Here is an 18,036-nt window from a genome sequence, read left to right on the forward strand (position 1 = left end):
TTCCCTGGTGGCTCAGAGAGTAAATAATCTGCCTGCAATGCAGGAGACCTGTTTGATCCCTGGGTCAGGAAGATCTGCTGGAGAAGGGAATGACAACTCACTCCAGTATTCTTGCCTGGAGAATTCCATGGACTGAGGAATCCGGCAGACTATAGTCCATGGGGTTGCAAAGAATAGGAAGACTGAGTGACTAAAACACACACACGTGGCAAGCAGAGCAGGCTTGAACTTGGTAACACTGGGGCCTCAAAGACAGTAGTGAATTGTCACTGCTTGAACAGCTTCCTACGCCTGCCTGGGGAGACATCTGGCCAAACAAGCAGCAGACAGCAATGTGATCCCTGTGGGTTCAGCAGGAAAAAACATAATCCTATTTAATGTAAGGGATAAAAGCAATAGCTAGAGAGATTAAGGGAGAAGGCAACAGCAACCCACTCCAGTACTCTTGTCTGGCAAATCCCATGGACAGAGGAGCCTGGTAGGCTGCAATCCATGGGGTCACTAGGAGTTGGACACAGCTGAGCAACTTCACTTTCACTTTTCACTTTCATGCATTGGAGAAGGAAATGGCAACCCACTCCAGTGTTCTTGCCTGGAGAATCCCAGGGATGGGGGAGCCTGGTGGGCTGCCGTCTCTGGGGTTGCACAGAGTCGGACACAACTGAAGTGACTTAGCAGCAGCAGCAGCAGACAGATTAAGTGACATGCTTAGATGACCCAGCAATTTAGTGGTTGAGTTTGTATAAAATCAAGGCCCAGAGCAGGTTTCTGCAACCATGTCTCATGCTGTGCATCAGGGCAGCCCTCCCTTCCAGATCAAGATGCCTGCCCCCTTCTTGCAGGGCAGAAGTGTTCAGCATGCACATCATGACATCATGATTCTTCAGCAAGGTCATTTGTGCAGATCCCAAGTGCCTGAGCAGGGTCTGTACCACCCAGAGGTAGACCCCACTCAGCTCCTGCTGCTTCATGTGGTTGTGGCTCGTCACTGCAGTGGGCCTGTGAGCCTCTCAGATAGTGATGGCTCTGAATTCCCAAGAGTGCATGGCACATGCCTGGCAATCAATAAATGTCTGCTGATCAAGTCCCTGTTAATGAATGGTGATGACTTCATCAGTAAATATTGATGGGTTTGAGACTCCTGCTCACTTTGGATAAGTTGGAGCTTTTGCCAAAGGAGGCAAAAAAGAATTCCCAATAAGCTGGATGTGTTCCAGTTCCTTACATGGACAAATCTGTAATTGATTCAGGGGAGTACGTGTGTGTGTGGGAGGGGGGGATCTCTCTGTTGTCATAGTGACTCTGAAAAAAAAATTTCTTTAACGGCATCCCAGACATGAAGACTCTGAAGTAATGGCCCTTTTAAAATTGAATCATATTAATAAGATCTATCCAACTGAACCACGCTTCTTTCTTTCTTTCTTTTTCATTAGATGCATTATTAACTTGGCTAGCTGCAAGACCTCATAAATGCAAAGTGCCCATTCAAGAAGAACACCACTTCCAGCATGGAATAAATAAGATACAAGTCATTAATTCCAGAGATCCTGGCAGATAAAGAATAAGTTCTGTGAATGGTGATTTTTGGGTTGTAGGGTTCTTGAGTGTGTGTGGGTCACTTCTCTTGAGTGAGTCCTCAAAACCTGGGACAGTCCACACACGCTAGCAGACGAGGCTAATCACAAAGCATTAGAAGGAAGCTGAGGGGGAAAAAAACAAACAACAACTCAATTTCACAAAGTTCTATATCGTACAAGAGAGGAATTGCAAAAAGCTTAAATGTTACAGCTCTCCTGCCCAGTACCACCTTTTAGCATTGGATTTAATAATATTTGGTATTTACTAAGCAAGTAATGTGAGAGTTGGATCATAAGGAAGGCTGAGTGCCAAAGAATTGATGCTCTTGAACTGTGGTGTTGGAGAAGACTCTTGCGAATCCCTTGGATAGCAAGGAGATCAAATCAGTCAATTCTAAAGGTAATCAGTCCTGAATATTCATTGGAAGGACTGATGTTGAAGCTGAAACACTTCAACAAATGAATAAATGAACAAATGAATACTTTGGCCACCTGATGCAAACAACTGACTCACTGGAAAAGATCCTGATGCTGGGAAAGATTGAAGATAGGAAGAGAAGGGGATGACAGAGGATGAGATGGTTGTATAGCATCACCAATTCAATGGACATGAGTTTGAGCAAGATCTGGGAGTTGGTGATGGACAGGAAGCCTGGCGTGCTGCGGTTCATGGGATCACAAAGAGTCGGACACGACTGAGTGACTGCACTGAACTGAAGCAAGTAATATGGCAGATAGACTCTAAAATATCCCCTAGTGATCCCCACCTCCTGATATTCACACCTTTGTACGAATAAGGGTATGACCTGTGACTTGCTTCTAACCAGTAGAAAATGGCAAAGGAGGTGACACTTCCGTGATTATGTTACATAAAAACATAACTTCTGTCTTGTTAACTGAAGATTTTGATGAAGCAAGATGCCATGTAGTGAACTACACTAGGGAGAGACCCTCTGACAACTGAGGGCACACTTCACTAATAGCCAGAAAGGAAGTGAGGGCCTCATTCCAACAATCCACAAGGAACTGAATCCTACCAACAGCATGTGAGCTTGGAAGTAGCTTCTTCCCCAATCATATCTTCAGATGAGACTCCACCCCTGGCCAACTCCTCAACTGCAGCCTCATGAGAAATCCAGGCGAGGAAGACTCAGCTAAGCCACACCTGGATTCTTGACCCACACAAACACTGAGATAATAAATGTGTGTTGTTTTAAGTCACTAGCTTTATGATGAGTTGTTGCACAGCAATGGAAGGCTATTACAAGCACCTCTGCATGTTCTTAGTGCCGTGGACACAAGACAGTTTGCTGCCTTCATGGACATTCCTTTCTGGTGGAGGAGACAGAAATAAGAATAGTAATAAATTAATGCCATGAAGAAAAAGAAATTAAGGCAAGAGAATAGAGGAGGAGGTGGATGGTATTTTAGATAGGGCTGAAGAGTAAGGTTGTCTGTGAGGATGGAGCTTTGAGCAGAGAATTGAAGAAGTGGGCATATTAGAAGGAGGAGCATTCCAGGCAGAGGGAATCGCAAGTCCAGAGGTCCTGGGGTGGGATCAAGTTTGGCAGGTTGTATCCCAGGGACAGGGGAGCCTGGGGGGTTGCCGTCTCTGGGGTCACGCAAAGTTGGACATGACTGAAGTGAGTTAGCAGCAGCAGCAGCAGCCCAGTTAGCCCAGGAAGTAATTGTAAGAGCTGAGCTCAGAGAGTTAGTGGGGTCAGATCACAGATGGCCCTGCAGGCTGTGGGGAGGGCTTTTTCACATTGGCCATGTGAGAAGACAGGCCCGAGCCCTTTGAGCAGGTGAGTGACATCATCTGATCTGAGAGTAAAAGTCAGTCTGGAAGGATGATCCTCTTCTAATACCCATAACATAAACTGCACAGAAGCTACATAGGGCCTGGAAAGTGACTAAGAGTCTCTCATCTATTTTTCTTCAGGGATTCTCCCAGAAGCCCTGTGGAATAGGTGTGGCAGGTACAGGAATTCTTTCCCAATTGCATCCCTCTAGTTCAAAAGGCTGATCCATGTGGCTGGACTCCTGAGTCCCCTCTCCACACTCAGGACCCCCATTAGAATGGAACCAGGAAAATGGTGTGTCACTCCAGACATGACTTGGGGACCCTGATCATAATGTCAGAAAGATGTGAATATTTGCATGGGGAATGAAGCGGATGAAAAGCAGTGCTTTTCATGCACAATAATTTCAGTAAGGCAAGCAGATGTACAAGAATCTTTTTGAAATGTCAGAGAACTGGATTCTGAAAGTATTTCTTGTGAATTAATTATATATTAGGTTATTGCTAACCTAAAATGTTTCAAATGCCATTAAGATGTTCGGTGTTATTTTTTTTTTTTAGTGGTACTCTATTGTTCTTTTAGAGATTGTATATTAATAAATGTATTAGAAGTTTTTATACTCACATTTATTATTAATCCCCCAACCTTATTTTTTGTAAGGTTTGAGTTCCACACATGCAATGTTTTTGTTGAGTAAACATAAACCTCAGGTTTGAAAACAAAATCTGTATCATCCTTGAAGTTGAACATATTAAGTAAAGGGACTCTATTTTCTTGGTGGGTCCTGCTTGTTTGGACCATGGGAGAGGAGTAAGGCAGGAAACCTAACCATATTGGAAAACAGATGACTAAAACCTCCCCCTGCCCTCCATCTATCCCCTCATCCATCCCTTAATCCACCCAATCCATCCATCCACTCAAACATCCACCCACTTATCCACCCATCCATTCATCTGTTCATCCATCCATCCAACAAGTGTTTAAGGAGCACCGAACAGAGTCAGATGTTGTAATGGAAATATGGAGATTAGGCAGACAAGGCTTGTGTCTTCACATAGTAAATCTTTGTTCTTCACACAAAGCTGGGTACTTTCCCCCAAGCAGCAAGTCCTCACTGCTCTGAAGCTCTCATTTATGTGATCACACATCTCAGCCTTGCTGGGGCATGTCCAAGTAAACTTTGCTCTCCAGTCTTGGGGACCAGAATTCAAGAGATTTCCTCAAATCACTCTGTGAGATGGTTGTAGTCAGAGTGGACCATCAGAGGTCTCAGAGTGGTCATCAGATCCAAAGTCCTTCTGATGCCTAATTCACAGAGAAGCTCTTCTAGGTACCAATACTAATAACACACAAAGCCTTCTGAGCAAATATTCAAGTGCATTGAATAATTATAACATATTGACAAGACTGATGAGTATGTTCTTATTTTTTAAAGTGTATGGTTCTTTCTAAGTTCTGTTCCTCTACTGGTTCTGCCCTAAAATTCTGATGTGTTCCCCAAGGTTAACTTCCAACTGTTCCCCTTTATGTACCCTGAGTGATCTCAGCCGCTTCTTTTACCAAATCTGAATCCTGGTCCAACTAGGTTTCCTAAGCCCTTGACTTGTGTGTCTATTTTCCTGCTGGACTCCTGTGTCCCAAAAGGGACAGAAATTCAGTGTGTCCTAAACTAAGCTTATGGCAAGTACAAAATCAAGTCCCCAAACCCTAAGATCTGATGAATGAAATCCACAGAGGATGTCTTGTGGGCACTCCAGAGTAGCACAGAGAGACTACAGCTAATTCAGGGAAGGAAGTCAGTCCTGAATATTCATTGGAAGGACTGATGTTGAAGCTGAAACTCCAATACTTTGGCCACTGATGCGAAGAGCTGACTCATTTGAAAAGACCCTGACACTGGGAAAGATTAAGGGCAGGAGGAGAAGGGGACGACAGAGGATGAGATGATTGGATGGCATCACCGATTCAATGGACATGGGTTTGGGTGGACTCCGGGAATTGGTGATGGACAGGGAGGCCTGGCGTGCTGCAATTCATGGGGTCGCAAAGAGTCGGACACGACTGAGCCACTGAACTGAACTGAACTGAACTGAACCCAGCTCAAGAAGCAGCAGCAGAGGGAGACTAAGTGGCAGAGAAAACCAAGGCCTCAGGCAGAAAACTATGCTATTATCCAAGGAAGGGAGACCTGGAGAGAGGGTCCTGGACAGACCTGCCATAGAGAGGAAACTTAGCCATGGGGTGGAAGGTTATTTTAGATTTCTCTGGTTAAGGGCTCATGCTTCCTAAGCAGCTGAATGATTTAAATGTTACCTTCTAAGTCCACTGACTCCTTCAGAACCTTCCTGACTCAGAAGCCCACTCTGTGAATATACCCCCTTCCAGGGGAAGAGGGGTACATCAGGCTCCTGTGAGTATGGTTATCTGAGCCAATGTTGAAAGGCATCATCCTGAGTGGCCCTAGAATCCCAGACCAGCCGGAATCTGGATTCCTCAGGTTCTGGTGGCTCAAGGAGGTATGGTCTATTTTGTACTGTAGTAATGACGTTCAGCTGATCCACATTTGTACCAGGTGAGCACGACCACCTTCTTGCTGTGATCTCCAGAAACACTGGTTCTGCCATTTCCCTTATTTATTCAATACCACCTGAGTGTTCTGTAGGAGCCATCCCTCCAGCAACTAAGGTTTCCATGCTGTTTAACTGCAGTTTTGCACATAAGTATAAATTGAGAATTCCATGGATGGAGAGGCCTGGTGGGCTACAGCCCATGGGGCTCACAAAGAGTCGAACATAACTGAGTGACTAACACTTTCACTTTCTTTAATAAACTGATTCAATTTGGGGAATATTTGCTAAAGATAAACACTCCACGATCCAGAAATTCCATTTCTGGGTCTATGATAAAGAGAAATGAATGCATACATCCCACAAAAGAATGTTCATCCTAACCTTTTCCATTATAGCCAAAAACCCAAGGTCCATCAACAGAACAATGGATAAAACACTGTGGATATCCATACAATAAAATATTACACAGCAGGAAAGAAGAATAAAGTAGTGATACATGCAGCAATACAGACGAATCTTATGGACATACAATGAATGAAAAGAGACACAAAAGCTCATACTGTATCATTCCATCCACATGAAGTCCAAGAAGAGGCAAAATAACAAGTCATAGAAGTCAGACTCTATGACCACCAGCTGGTCAAGGAGGTGATCTCCAGATGGGGAATACTGACTATGAAGGGGTGCAAAGGAACCTTCTCGGAGCTGGACATGTATTGAGTTAGCTAAAAAGTTCCTTCAGGGTTTTCAAAACCTCCTTCGAGAAAACCCAACAGAACTTTTAGGTCAACTCAATACTTTGTCATGATCTGGGTGGTGGCTACGTGAATATATTCATATGTGAAAATTCATTGGTTGTACATTGAAAAACAATGCACTTTTGACAATTTATTTTGTCACACTTTTTCAGGCTTGCCAGGTGACTCAGCTGATACAGAACCTGCCTGCCAATTCAGGAGATGTAGAGAGGTAGGCTTGATCCCTGGGTGGGGGAGATCCCCTGGATTAGGGCATGGCAACCCACTCCAGTATTCCTGCATGGAGGATTCCAGGGACAGAGAAGCCTGGTGGCCTATAGTCCGTAGGGTTGCAAAGAGTCAGACACAACTGAAGTGACTTAGCACCCAGGCACACTTTTTCAATGTTGAAAAAGAAAGCAAAAATAGGAAAAATTTAAAACTTCAGTTGGTCTTGAGCAGAGTATTCCTGGAATCCAAGGAGATCAATTGTATTTAATCTCTCACACAGACTCTGATCAAGCTACATTTTTCTTCAGAGGTAGAGAGTAAATATTTGAGATTTTCTGGACTATACCAGCTCTGTTCACAATTATGCACGTCTGCCCTTGAAGCAGGAAAACAGTCACAGACAGTAAGTAAATGAGCAGGTGTGTTTTTGCACCAATAATACTTAGAGAACCAGGCAGAGCGTCACATTTACCTGCAGACCATACCTTTTGACCTCTGATCTAATCCATTGGTGGTGACTTCCCAGGAAAATGGTTGAGATCACTTCAAGGTTCACCAGAGAAGAGTGCAATGATCCGTTAACTATGTCTGTCAAAAGAATGAATATAGGTACCTGTACAACTGAATCAGGGCCTTCCCTGGTGGTTCAGATGGTAAAGAATCTGCCTGCAATGCAGGAGATGTGAGTTCGATCCCTCGGTTGGGAAGATTTCCTGGAGAAGGGCATGGCTACCCACTCCAGGATTCTTGCCTGGAAAATTCCGTGGACAGAGGAGCATGGCGGGCTACAATCTGCGGGGTCACAGTGAGTCAGACACAACTGAATGACTAAAACTTCATAACTGAATCACTTTGCTGTACTCCTGAAACTAACACAACATTGTAAATCAACTGTTGGTAGTGTCTGACCCAAAGTGGAGCATTAGAATTTCCTGTTCATAAAATTCCCTCAGCCACCTTTGCCAATTAGAGCATGTCTCCAGGGCACCGTTCTTCTTTGCCCTCTGTTTTTTTGGATTTGTTTGTTTTGGCTGCACCGCAGGGCATGCAGGATCTTTAGTTTCCCAACCAGGGATGGAACCCATGTCCCCTGGATTGGAAGTGCAGGGTCTTAACCACTGGGCCGCCAGGGAAGTCCCTCCCTTCCCTTCTGCTTTGCTTTTGTTCACAGCCCAGCAGTGTAACCCTCCCCAGACTCTACACCTACATCCAGTCTTCCTTTTACATCGTGGCCAAAGACCACATATATCAGCTAAGCAACGGGGGACCTCCTGTGAGTCCCTGCAGTGCCCCAGCCTCTGCCAGGAGGAGGGAAAAAAGAGAAACTCCTCCCGCCTCTGACCCTCTGGTAGGAGGGGGGAGGGTGGTGGTGGGGAAGGAACTACAGCCAGTTTTTATTTTCCTTATTTATATGATTTTTATTGTAGTGCGGCACATGGGATTTTAGTTCCCTGATCAGGGATGGAGCCCGCGTCCTCGGCATTGGAAGCGCGGAATCCCAACCGCTGGACCGCCACTTGAAGTTCCCCTTTCGATTTTAGAAACCACTCTTTAACCTGGAACACCTGCCTCGCATGCCGCCTCCGCCAGTCGCAGCCCCTTCGGCAGTCCGTCTCCCTCAGTGGAAGAGATGCCTCCTTTTCCTAGAATCAAACCTCCCGAGTTTGCAATTCCCACCTCTTCTGCCTCCTCACTCCTCTACTTTTCTCCTCGTTCTCTAGGTTTCAACTACTATCTCCATTGACTTCTTTGGATCTGGATTTAAAGACTCAATTCTCTTTCAGTCTTTGGGAAAGGGAAAGGAAAAAAAAAAACAAACCCAAGCCCTCTTTAAATCTCGTGATCCATTTCCAGCTGTTGCCCTATCTCTCTACTTTTGTCCTCAGCCAAAATCTGGAAAAGTCATCTCTGCTCATGGTCAAGGCACCAGAGCACCAGTCTTTCCAGCGGGTCCCCTCCGCGGTCTCCGCTCTACCGAAACCGGCTCGGTTCACACCGCGGGCGACCTCTCTGCAGCGACATCTAGCGGCCACCCTGCAGCCACTCCCCTCTCCGCTGAGTTCCAAGCCGGAAACTCCCGCTGCGCTCCAGACCCGAGTCCTAGGGCTTCATGACCTCACCCCTCCTGCATCTCAGCTCTTCCCGGCCCGCCCCTGAAAGAGTAGTTCTACTGGACTCTCCAGGCATCTTCCCACTCTGGGTGCTCTCGATGAGCAACGCTGGTGTCATTACCATCATTTCTGAAGCCACACCTCTCCTTGGAAAGTTCTGGCATCTTGGGAAGACGATTATAACGGGGACTACGGGTTGCATTTACTCTCTTTTTACCTGGTAACGGATCACTGATAATTACCGGGATACGTTGTTGTCCACAAAAAAGAGATGGTATTTCCCAGCCTCCCCTGCCTATGGTTGTGGCTCCATGACTTGGTCCAGTTGGGGGGGTGGGGGTGGGAAGATTTCATTTGGGGTCACCTCCCGTCTATCGTTTCCCCTTCCTCCTTTTCACTGACTGGAGGGAGATGTCATGTTTGACTCCACTGCCAACTTGGATTGTGACCTGACTTCAAGGATAGGTTCTGAGTGGTAGATTGCAAATGATGGTGAAAGGTTGTTGTTGAACCACGCAAAGACGCTGGGATTCTTGGCCTCAGGAGGAGAGGATTTCAATCCAGGGCCAGAGACGAGGCTTGATCGCTCAGATTCAGAGCTTTTGTGTAATAAAGTTTTATTAAAGTATAAAGGAGATAGAGAAAGCTTCTGACATAGGCATCAGAAGGGGGCAGAAGAGTACCCCCTTGCTAGTGTTAGCTATGGAGTTATATACTCTCCAATTAGTTATTACAGTTAATCAAAGGAATGTCTGGAGGTTGTAAAGACCTCACTAGACCTACTCCCATAATTTACACCTTAAGATAACAGGATTAGTCAGAAGGTTTTTTTTTTTTTTTTCCAGAGACTGTTCTCAAGCAGGATACATTATTGTTATATAATCCTAAGGAATGTAGAGGGACAAAAAAGTTTGTCCTTTCTTCCTCCTTGAGAATTCCAGACCCCTCTCTCCTTGGGGTCCCCTGGACTTCTTATCAACCTGCCTAGGAAATGACTCTCTCAGTGGGAGCGGTCTGGATCCTGGATAACTTGCCAGTGCCTCAACACCTGCCCTGCATGCTCATTTGGACTTCTCTTATGGGAGAAGGAAACATACATACAGAACAGAACACTGCAGCGTGTGTTTAAGTCCCTATTGAATCTGTTGAGTTTGGGAGTCAACAGGAATCCTGATATATCTCTCCTCCTCTTGCCCATTGAGAGGTTAATGACCTTCTCCCATCCCAAACTTGATCCTTCTCCTGTGTGTCTTAACACCCTTCCCACCCCATTCCCTTCCTGGCTTTCCCCTGTCCAGACCAGAAGTGGTTGTTGTTCAGTCATGTCTGACTCTGCGACCCGGTGGACTGAAGCACACCAGCCTTCACTGTCCTTCAGTATCTCCAGGAGCCTGCTCAAACTCATGTCTGTTGAGTTGGTGATGCCATTCAACCATCTCATCCTCTGTCATCCCCTTCTCCTCCTGCCTTCAATCTTTCCCAGCATCAGGGTCTTTTCTAACGAGTCAGTTCTTTGTATCAGGTGGCCAAAGTATTAGAGCTTCAGCTTCAGCATCAGTCCTTCCAATGAATATTTAGGGTTGATCATGTTCAATTCCCTCCTGTCTTCTTACACCCAGCCAGTGGTCAGATCCTCACTGTATCTCAGGATGCACACTGCCTCTAGCCCCTGGTTCAGGCCACCATAAACTGTCACTCCACAACCACCCATAGCCCTTGGGGTCCTGGGTTGCTGGGAAACTTCTGAATACAGGCAGTGATCCTGGGAGCTAAGCCTGAGGTGAAAGGAGAGATGGAGAGGTGAAGGTGCCTGGGAAATGTGACGGTAGAATTATTGAAAAATTACAAAAATTGGGACTTTCCTGGTGGTCTTGTGGCTAAGAATCTGCCTTCTAGCAAAGGGGACACGAGCTTGAGCCCCTGAGCCCTGGGGTCTGGGAAGATCCCACACGCCACAGAGCAACTAAGCCCATGCACCACATCTACTGAAGACTGTGGGCCTACAGCCTGTGCTCCGCAACAAGAGAAGCCACGGCCATGAGAAGCAAGGATGAGTGGCCCCCAGTCTTCATAGCTAGAGAAAGTCCACGCACAGCAATGAAGATCCAGCACAGCCACAAACGAAACGAAAATTTATATAAGCAAGCCATTTCCTTAAGTTGATGGCCAAATGTTAAAATGTTATTTTCATATCATTTATAATCTTGTCACAGTCCCTTTAACAAAGTCTGGTTAGATTTCAGTGAAAATCATCTTCTAGAGTAGTTCTCCCTCTCCCCAACCCCACGGAAGGGAGAGGGGAACTTTACTGCGATTAGTATGTATGGTGAAGAATTTCATGTTAATGAAGTGTGTCAGCAGTGATAACTGAACCTCATTTAAACAAAACCAAAAAAGAATGAATGCACACACTTGCATTGGTGAGAGAGCCTGGGAGTCTGCTTGAGCAAAGGGAAGAGGAGCCCCTGAAGGGACGTGAGGCCCTAGGGACAAGCCCTGGCTGCCCCACCGTTTCTTCCAGGTCCAGCCAGATGGGATGGTGTCACACCCAGTGGAAAAGCCAGGCCAAATCTCAACATTTGCTTTTGAGATCTGCTGCATCAGGCCCTTCCTGGGGACTTCCCTCTTTTCCCCCAAAGTCATTTCCAGCCACTTCTTCTTGGGGAGACTGAATTATCAATTCAGTCATACATACATACAGTCATACATACATGCATACAGTCATACATACAGGCTGTATGTATGGAGAGTAAGTAAGGACAGTCAGGGCCCCTGGGCATGCCCAGGTTTAATCTGTCATCTATTAACTACCTGCTGTGTGCCTGACTCCCTGCTGACAACCTCCACCATCCTCTGGGAGAGTCTTTCATGCCAATTTTGTGGGTGGGACACTGGCACTTAGAGTGGTGAAATGACTTGCTCAGAGCAACCAGAGCAGCACAGCTGAAAGGAATGGGCCTGGGACTGACCTGAGTCTGTCTGACTCCAAATCACTGCTTGTTCCCTGCTCACCAAGTATCCTGAGCCTGGATAAGGATGTCCATCACCTGCAGAGATATTTAGGATTCTGAGTCTAGGGGCTTCTGTCATGGCTCAGTGGTAAAGAATCTGCCTGCCAATGAAGAAGATATGGGTTCGATCCCTGATCTGGGAAGATCTCACATACCACAGAGTAACTAAGTTTGAGTGCCACAACTACTGAGCCTGTGCCCTAGAACCTGGAAACCACAACTGCTGAAGCCCTCATGCCCTAGAACCTGTGATTGACAAGAGAAACCACCATAATGAGAAGCCCTCACACGGCAACTAGAGAGTAGCCCATGCAGCAACAAAGACCCAGCACAGCCAAAAATAAGTAAACTTTGAAAAAATAACACCAACTTTGCATTTTAGGATACTTAAAGAGAATTCTAAGTCCAGGGACTTTCCTGGCAGTCTAGTGGTTAAGACTCATGCTTCCAATGCAAGGGGCATGGGTTCAATCCCTGGTTGGGAACTAAAATCCCACATGCCACATGACTGGGCCAAAAAAAAAGAGACAGAATTCTGAGTCTAGGGCCAAACCCCAGAGATTCTGGTTCAGTTGCTTGGAGCTGGAGCTGGGAGTCTGTGTTTCCACGCGGGCCCCAGGTCTCCCAGATGACCCTGATGCTCAGCTGGTCTAGGACTGGCCCTGAATCAGGTCCCACTGCCTCAAGGTGATAGCAGCTGCTGCCGCAGTGCGGCAGAGAAGCATTGCTGCTTGCCTGCCCCTGATGAGGCAGCTGCAGGCTTGCACAGGGGTCTGGCCAAGTATGAAAGAATTACACTCAGCAGTAGGCCCAGCAGAGCCTGCTGTAAAGTGGAAGTGCCAGGAGACAGCTGTGTCCCTTTGTTTTTCCTCCCTAACACCAGGTTCAGGGATTGTAACTTTGAATTCTTTGTGCGTTTGACCAAATCTAGTCTTTCTTCTTTCCATCCATCCTATACAGAGATGCCAGGTTAAGCAGCTGGGCACAGTGTCTGCAAATGCCAGCTCCTGTTTGAACATTTGCACTGGCTTCTCTCCATCCAGAGGGCCCAGGTGAAGCTCCTGGCCCCAAGGTGATCTGATTTGACCTCCTGCTCCTGCCTTCTCTCTTGTTGGTCTCCTTCACAAAGATGCTGGATCCTTTGTTCTGTTTCATCCTTCCTCCCCTCCCTGATTTGGAATACCCCTAGAGCCCTTCTTTATTCTCCAAATCCCATCCCAGCTTAAATATCCCCATCTCCAGGGAGCCCTCCATGATTGGCCTGGCCCATATTCCTTCTTGGAACACTTGCTGCCATTCATGTCTTGGATTCTGCTGTGTCTTGTGGTTTTCACATGCCTGTGTCCTAAAAACACAAGTAGAGGTCACGTCTCAAGGTCACTGGCTGGATCTTGAATGTCTTCCCCAGTCTGCACCTACATTCCCCACCTGTGCTCGAAGCCCTGGGTTTTCCTAACAATCTCCTTTTCCTTCCTTCCCCTGTTCTCAAAACTGCCCTGCCCCGTGGCCCATCATTCTGCCAAGAAATCAGTAAGCGAGTTTGTGATAATTCAATCACGCTATTTAACTTTTTCATTTTATTAGAAGAGCTAAATTTTATGGCACATCTACCTTTTATTAGGAGTTGTGCCTCAGTTATCTTATTCATCAGGAAAACTCTCTGAGGTAGGTGTAGTACCCATTCTGTTGATGCGGAAACGAACGTTCGGGAAAGTTAAACGATATGCCCAAGGTCCCACAGCCAGTGAGGGACCAAATCCGGAAGTGAGGTTCAGGCAAGGGACATTCAATCCTTTCCGTAGCACACCACCTTTCCTGAGCTGCAGTGTTAAGAGTAGCCGCTAGACGGCATCTGGCAGCAGCCGCGAGCGGGGCAGGCTTAAATGCAACGCTGGTGAGATACAGAACCTGTTGTGCCTACATTCACCACCAGGGGGCAAGCGGGGGAAAGAAACAGCACAAAAGGGTCGCACAAGAGGTGGCTTAGCCACTAGACTAGAGAAACTTCTTTTCAAACAACTGGTGAACCCCATTACCTTAGGGCTGGGGTAGGTACAGAAGCTCACTGATTATTTTAGTTATTCTAAACATTACAAGTTTCGAAATGTGTTACTGAAATCTTCCTCACATATAATTGAAGCACCATAGCCTAAGCAGAACTTTAATCTTTCTTGTTGACTTCAAGTTATCAGCATGGTTGGTAAAAAGAGCGGAATCTCATTTCTGCACCTTCCTGGCATGGCCAACAAAGAAAACCACTTTTAATTACCTCCTGTAGACTGAACACTTTAAATGTTTTATCCCATTTCATCTTTGCATTTTTGAGGGGTTCCAAGAGGTGAAGTGACTTGCCCAAGTTTACATAGCAGAGCCAGGATTTCAACACCAATGGATCCAGCTTCAACGTTTCTTACCCTCAGTCACCTCCTCTGTTCAAGAGGCGTAATTATAATAACACTTGTCTCAGTGTTGAATAAGATAAAGTGTGTGAAGTGCTTCAGAGAGGGCAAAGATGTGGGGGCTTAAAGTGGGTGAAGTAAGAGATGCTGGTGGCCTGAGGTCTGTCACGTGGTGAATCTAAAACAGGTCCCCAAGCCCATTCTCCCTTCTCTAGCACCAATAACACTAGAAATTCCTGTGGCAGGTCTCTTCATATCTAATTTACACAAGAAACTGAGGCCAAAAAGGGGGTGAGATTTGGCTGAACTCTTGGAACTGGCTGGTGATCATTAATTCTAATGGAGTCACTTACTTGCCAAATATTTCTTGAATACTTATCATGTATCAGGCCTGTGCTGGGCCCTGGGATACAGAGATGACTAGGCTGAGGGTGCTGCCTCGACTTTCAGGTGTTTACAGAAGAATCAGGACTGCATTTTCATCCCCACTCAACTCTGTGATGTCACCTCACCCATATGTGCCTTCATAGACCCGCCCACCAATTAACCCACTCATGTACTCACTCCTCCATCCATCCACCTATTTGCCTACTATCAACCTACCTACCTATCAATTCATCCATTCACCCACCTACCCATCCGACCACTTATCTGTACCTCCATCTAAACAACGGTTTGTGCTTTCCTTTTTTGGGTGAAGTTCCTCTGTAGTGCTCCCACAGTCATTTGTGTTCCCTTTGTCACATCACTGATCACTGTGTTATAATGGTCTGTTCTCTGGCCTATATTCTCTTCCAAACAGCGAGTTCCCAAAGAATGGGAAATTGGACCATGTAAGACATTCAGTAAATGCTTGTTAATAAAGCTCTGGCGCCTAAACTAGGAGCTGGGCACTCAGGGATGGTGTAAGACAATCCACTGGAATGCAGAAAGACCATTTTAGAACTTCCGTTTGCACTTTAGTTCTTAGTTCAATAGCAAGAACATAGTTAATCATCTCCTGGTATTTGATACCCAGATTGAAAATGGTGTTGCTGACGTACTGGATAGTCCTGCCTCACTCCTGGTAGGTGAGGGATCCTGAGAGAAGGATGAGAGTTTCCACCTATGGTTGGACTGCTGAGAACCTCTTTCTCTCTCTCTCTCTTTTTTGGCCATGCCACACAGCATGCAGATCCCTGGTTAGTTCCCTGATCAGGGATCGAACCTGCGCCCCCTGCAGTGGAAGTAGGGAATTTTAATCACTGGACTTCCAGGGAAGTCTCGAGAACCTCTCGCTTGTTTGCTGGTTTTCAAGCTATTGAAAATACAGTAATTCTTCAACTGTGGTGTCACTGATGTCAATTTGTATAAGCAAGATTTTCAAACAGCAAAATCTTTGTGTGACTTTGTAACAAGATACTAAGTAACCAAAATTTCTGAATTAGTTGATGGTTAAATATGTTTAATATAATCCCCTGAATTGAATATCATATGACAACACTGGGCTTTATATTTAGCAAAACATGGGGGTCAACCAAGAAAGGAGACGTGGGATTTGGGTCACAGGGGATCCCTTGTAGCACAGCTGGGCAGGGGATGTCAGAAGTAGCCAGTGCAGATGGAGCTGATGGCTGGAGGACTTAGGGGAAAATGTCTCGTTGGCAGGCCTGATGTTAGCCAGGATGTGCCAGTTTAAGTACTTCTGAATTGGTTGTTAAATAGCAGCTAACGTGAGCCACCCTTCTTCCCTGCCCAGCCTCTTCCTGGCAGCTGGACCTTACCATGATGCAGATCCAGATGCCAGGAGTTAATACCTGGCACAACAGAGGGGCTTCTACCATCTGCCCCTGGCTTTGGGGACTAGTGCTTTGTCCATTCTGGTCACTATCTGCTATCAATCATCCCCATATATTGAATTAAATTGGGTTGGTTAGTGATTAAATCTTTTCAGCATAATTCTCTGCTGATTAGGGTATCTGTTATGAATGAAAGTTTGGAAATTAAAGTGAGGCTATGAAATAGACAGATAGTACAAAGAAAAGAAAGGCAAGCAGAAATGCCAGGACAAACAGAAGGCTTACAGGAAAGACAACGTGTTCGTGGATGTTGGTACAGTGACTGGCTGAACCGCCATCAGTATTGGCCTAATCCTAGTCATGCAAAAACTGCCCCTCTATTTTCAATTTTTAGACTTGGCCTGTAAACAAAGAACAGAAACCTTATTTATAGTTATGGAACAGAACCTCAATCTTGAAAAAATAAAGTAAAGCTTAGCAGGGCTGGGAGGAAGGAATAGAGAGGGAAATTAATATTTTTCATCTCACCAAGGGAAAGTCAAAAGGCAGTGGGGAAGGATGATGGGTTTAGAAGTAGAAATATAAAGGTAGTATTTATACTTTTATAGTCATCCAAACAAGGAATGCATATGAGTATCTGAACTCAGATTAATCAGGAAGCTGATTAATAGACCATACCTAAAATTGATCATTCTAGAAAGCATGTTAAAGTCATACTGTCTTGAGATACAGAGTGAACCACCAGCAGAGCAGCTGGAAGAATTCAGAGTGGCCCCATTAGGAACCCGGGAGGGTGGCTGGCATCTTTCCTTACCCATTCCTCTGTGCTTCTTGATGGTGCATGTGGTAAAAACTCCAAAGCAGTAAATGGAGTTTTTGTTTGATTAAAATGTTTGAGGTGGGGACTGTGACAATTCTGCGTTCCATGGCAGTTTCTGAAATCTAAAATTTATTGACAGACAGCTTTGCTGAGAAATCTTGCCATTCAGACTCTCCTCAAAGAAACTGGGCCTCTCTCCCCTGCTGGGTGGTGGGGAGGGGGCTGACAGATCCGTCCGTTTACAATTTACAACAACACTGCCTGTCTGTTGCTATAGGGAAGCACGGGGGACTGTGGGGACCAGGGGAGAGATGTCCTACCTTCTGTGAGCTAAAAACGCTGCCCTCGGCCAGGTGCCCCCTGGATTGAGTTCTGAAACAGTGGGGCTGGTGGAGATGAAGGGAAGGGCATGCGGCCAGGGCTGGAGTTTGTGCAGAGCACTGCCCAGCAACCAGAGGGTAGGAGGGGCTGGGAAGGCAGTCCTTGAAGCACTGAGCAGGGCAGGAGAGGGCCCAGGATTGGGCAGAGAGCCAATGGGCAGTTTCCCTGCCCATCCTGGGTAGATTGCCCCACGCCCTGCCCCCTCACCCACCTCCTTTGACTTCATGTGTCTTGGTTTCCAGGCTCTTTCTGGCTTCTGACTAAGGCTTCAGCCTTTTTCACTGACACAAAATTGCTCTCTCCTCTCCCTGCTGCTGGGTTTGGAGATCCTGGTTTTTTGGCTAGCATTTCAAGGCTCCCCATGGTTCTGCTGTCCAGCTTCCTCCTCAGCTCTGACTCAGGTCTTGGGAACATGGACCCCTGAGGGCTGTTGCTAGCCTGTGGGGTGGTTTTGTGCCTTTTCCTCCAGGCAGCCACAGCCTGGATCAGGATTCATAAATAAGCAAGAGGAGTATTGACTAGACGTCAGTCCCACTGCCTTTCAGTTGGGGCCTTTGGTGCGGTGCTCAACCTGCACAACTGTTCATGGAGATCCTGACCCTGAAGAACCTGCCCAGCT

General features: G+C 46.2%; 1 protein-coding gene across 1 annotated transcript in view; it reads right to left on the reverse strand.

The window, feature by feature from the left end:
* The window catches only part of PXYLP1 (2-phosphoxylose phosphatase 1), a 117,095-nt gene extending 99,683 nt beyond the window's left edge, over positions 1-17,412 (reverse strand). The window contains exons 1-2 of the mRNA XM_070375461.1: positions 17,357-17,412; positions 7,403-7,505 (exon numbers count right to left, since the gene is read on the reverse strand). The gene's annotated coding sequence lies outside the window, so the exon portion shown is untranslated. The remainder of the gene's footprint in view (positions 1-7,402; positions 7,506-17,356) is intronic.
* Between the last annotated feature and the right edge of the window lie 624 nt (positions 17,413-18,036).

The sequence above is a fragment of the Bos mutus genome, chromosome 1 (assembly GCF_027580195.1).
Source record: "Bos mutus isolate GX-2022 chromosome 1, NWIPB_WYAK_1.1, whole genome shotgun sequence".
Lineage (NCBI taxonomy): Eukaryota > Metazoa > Chordata > Mammalia > Artiodactyla > Bovidae > Bos > Bos mutus.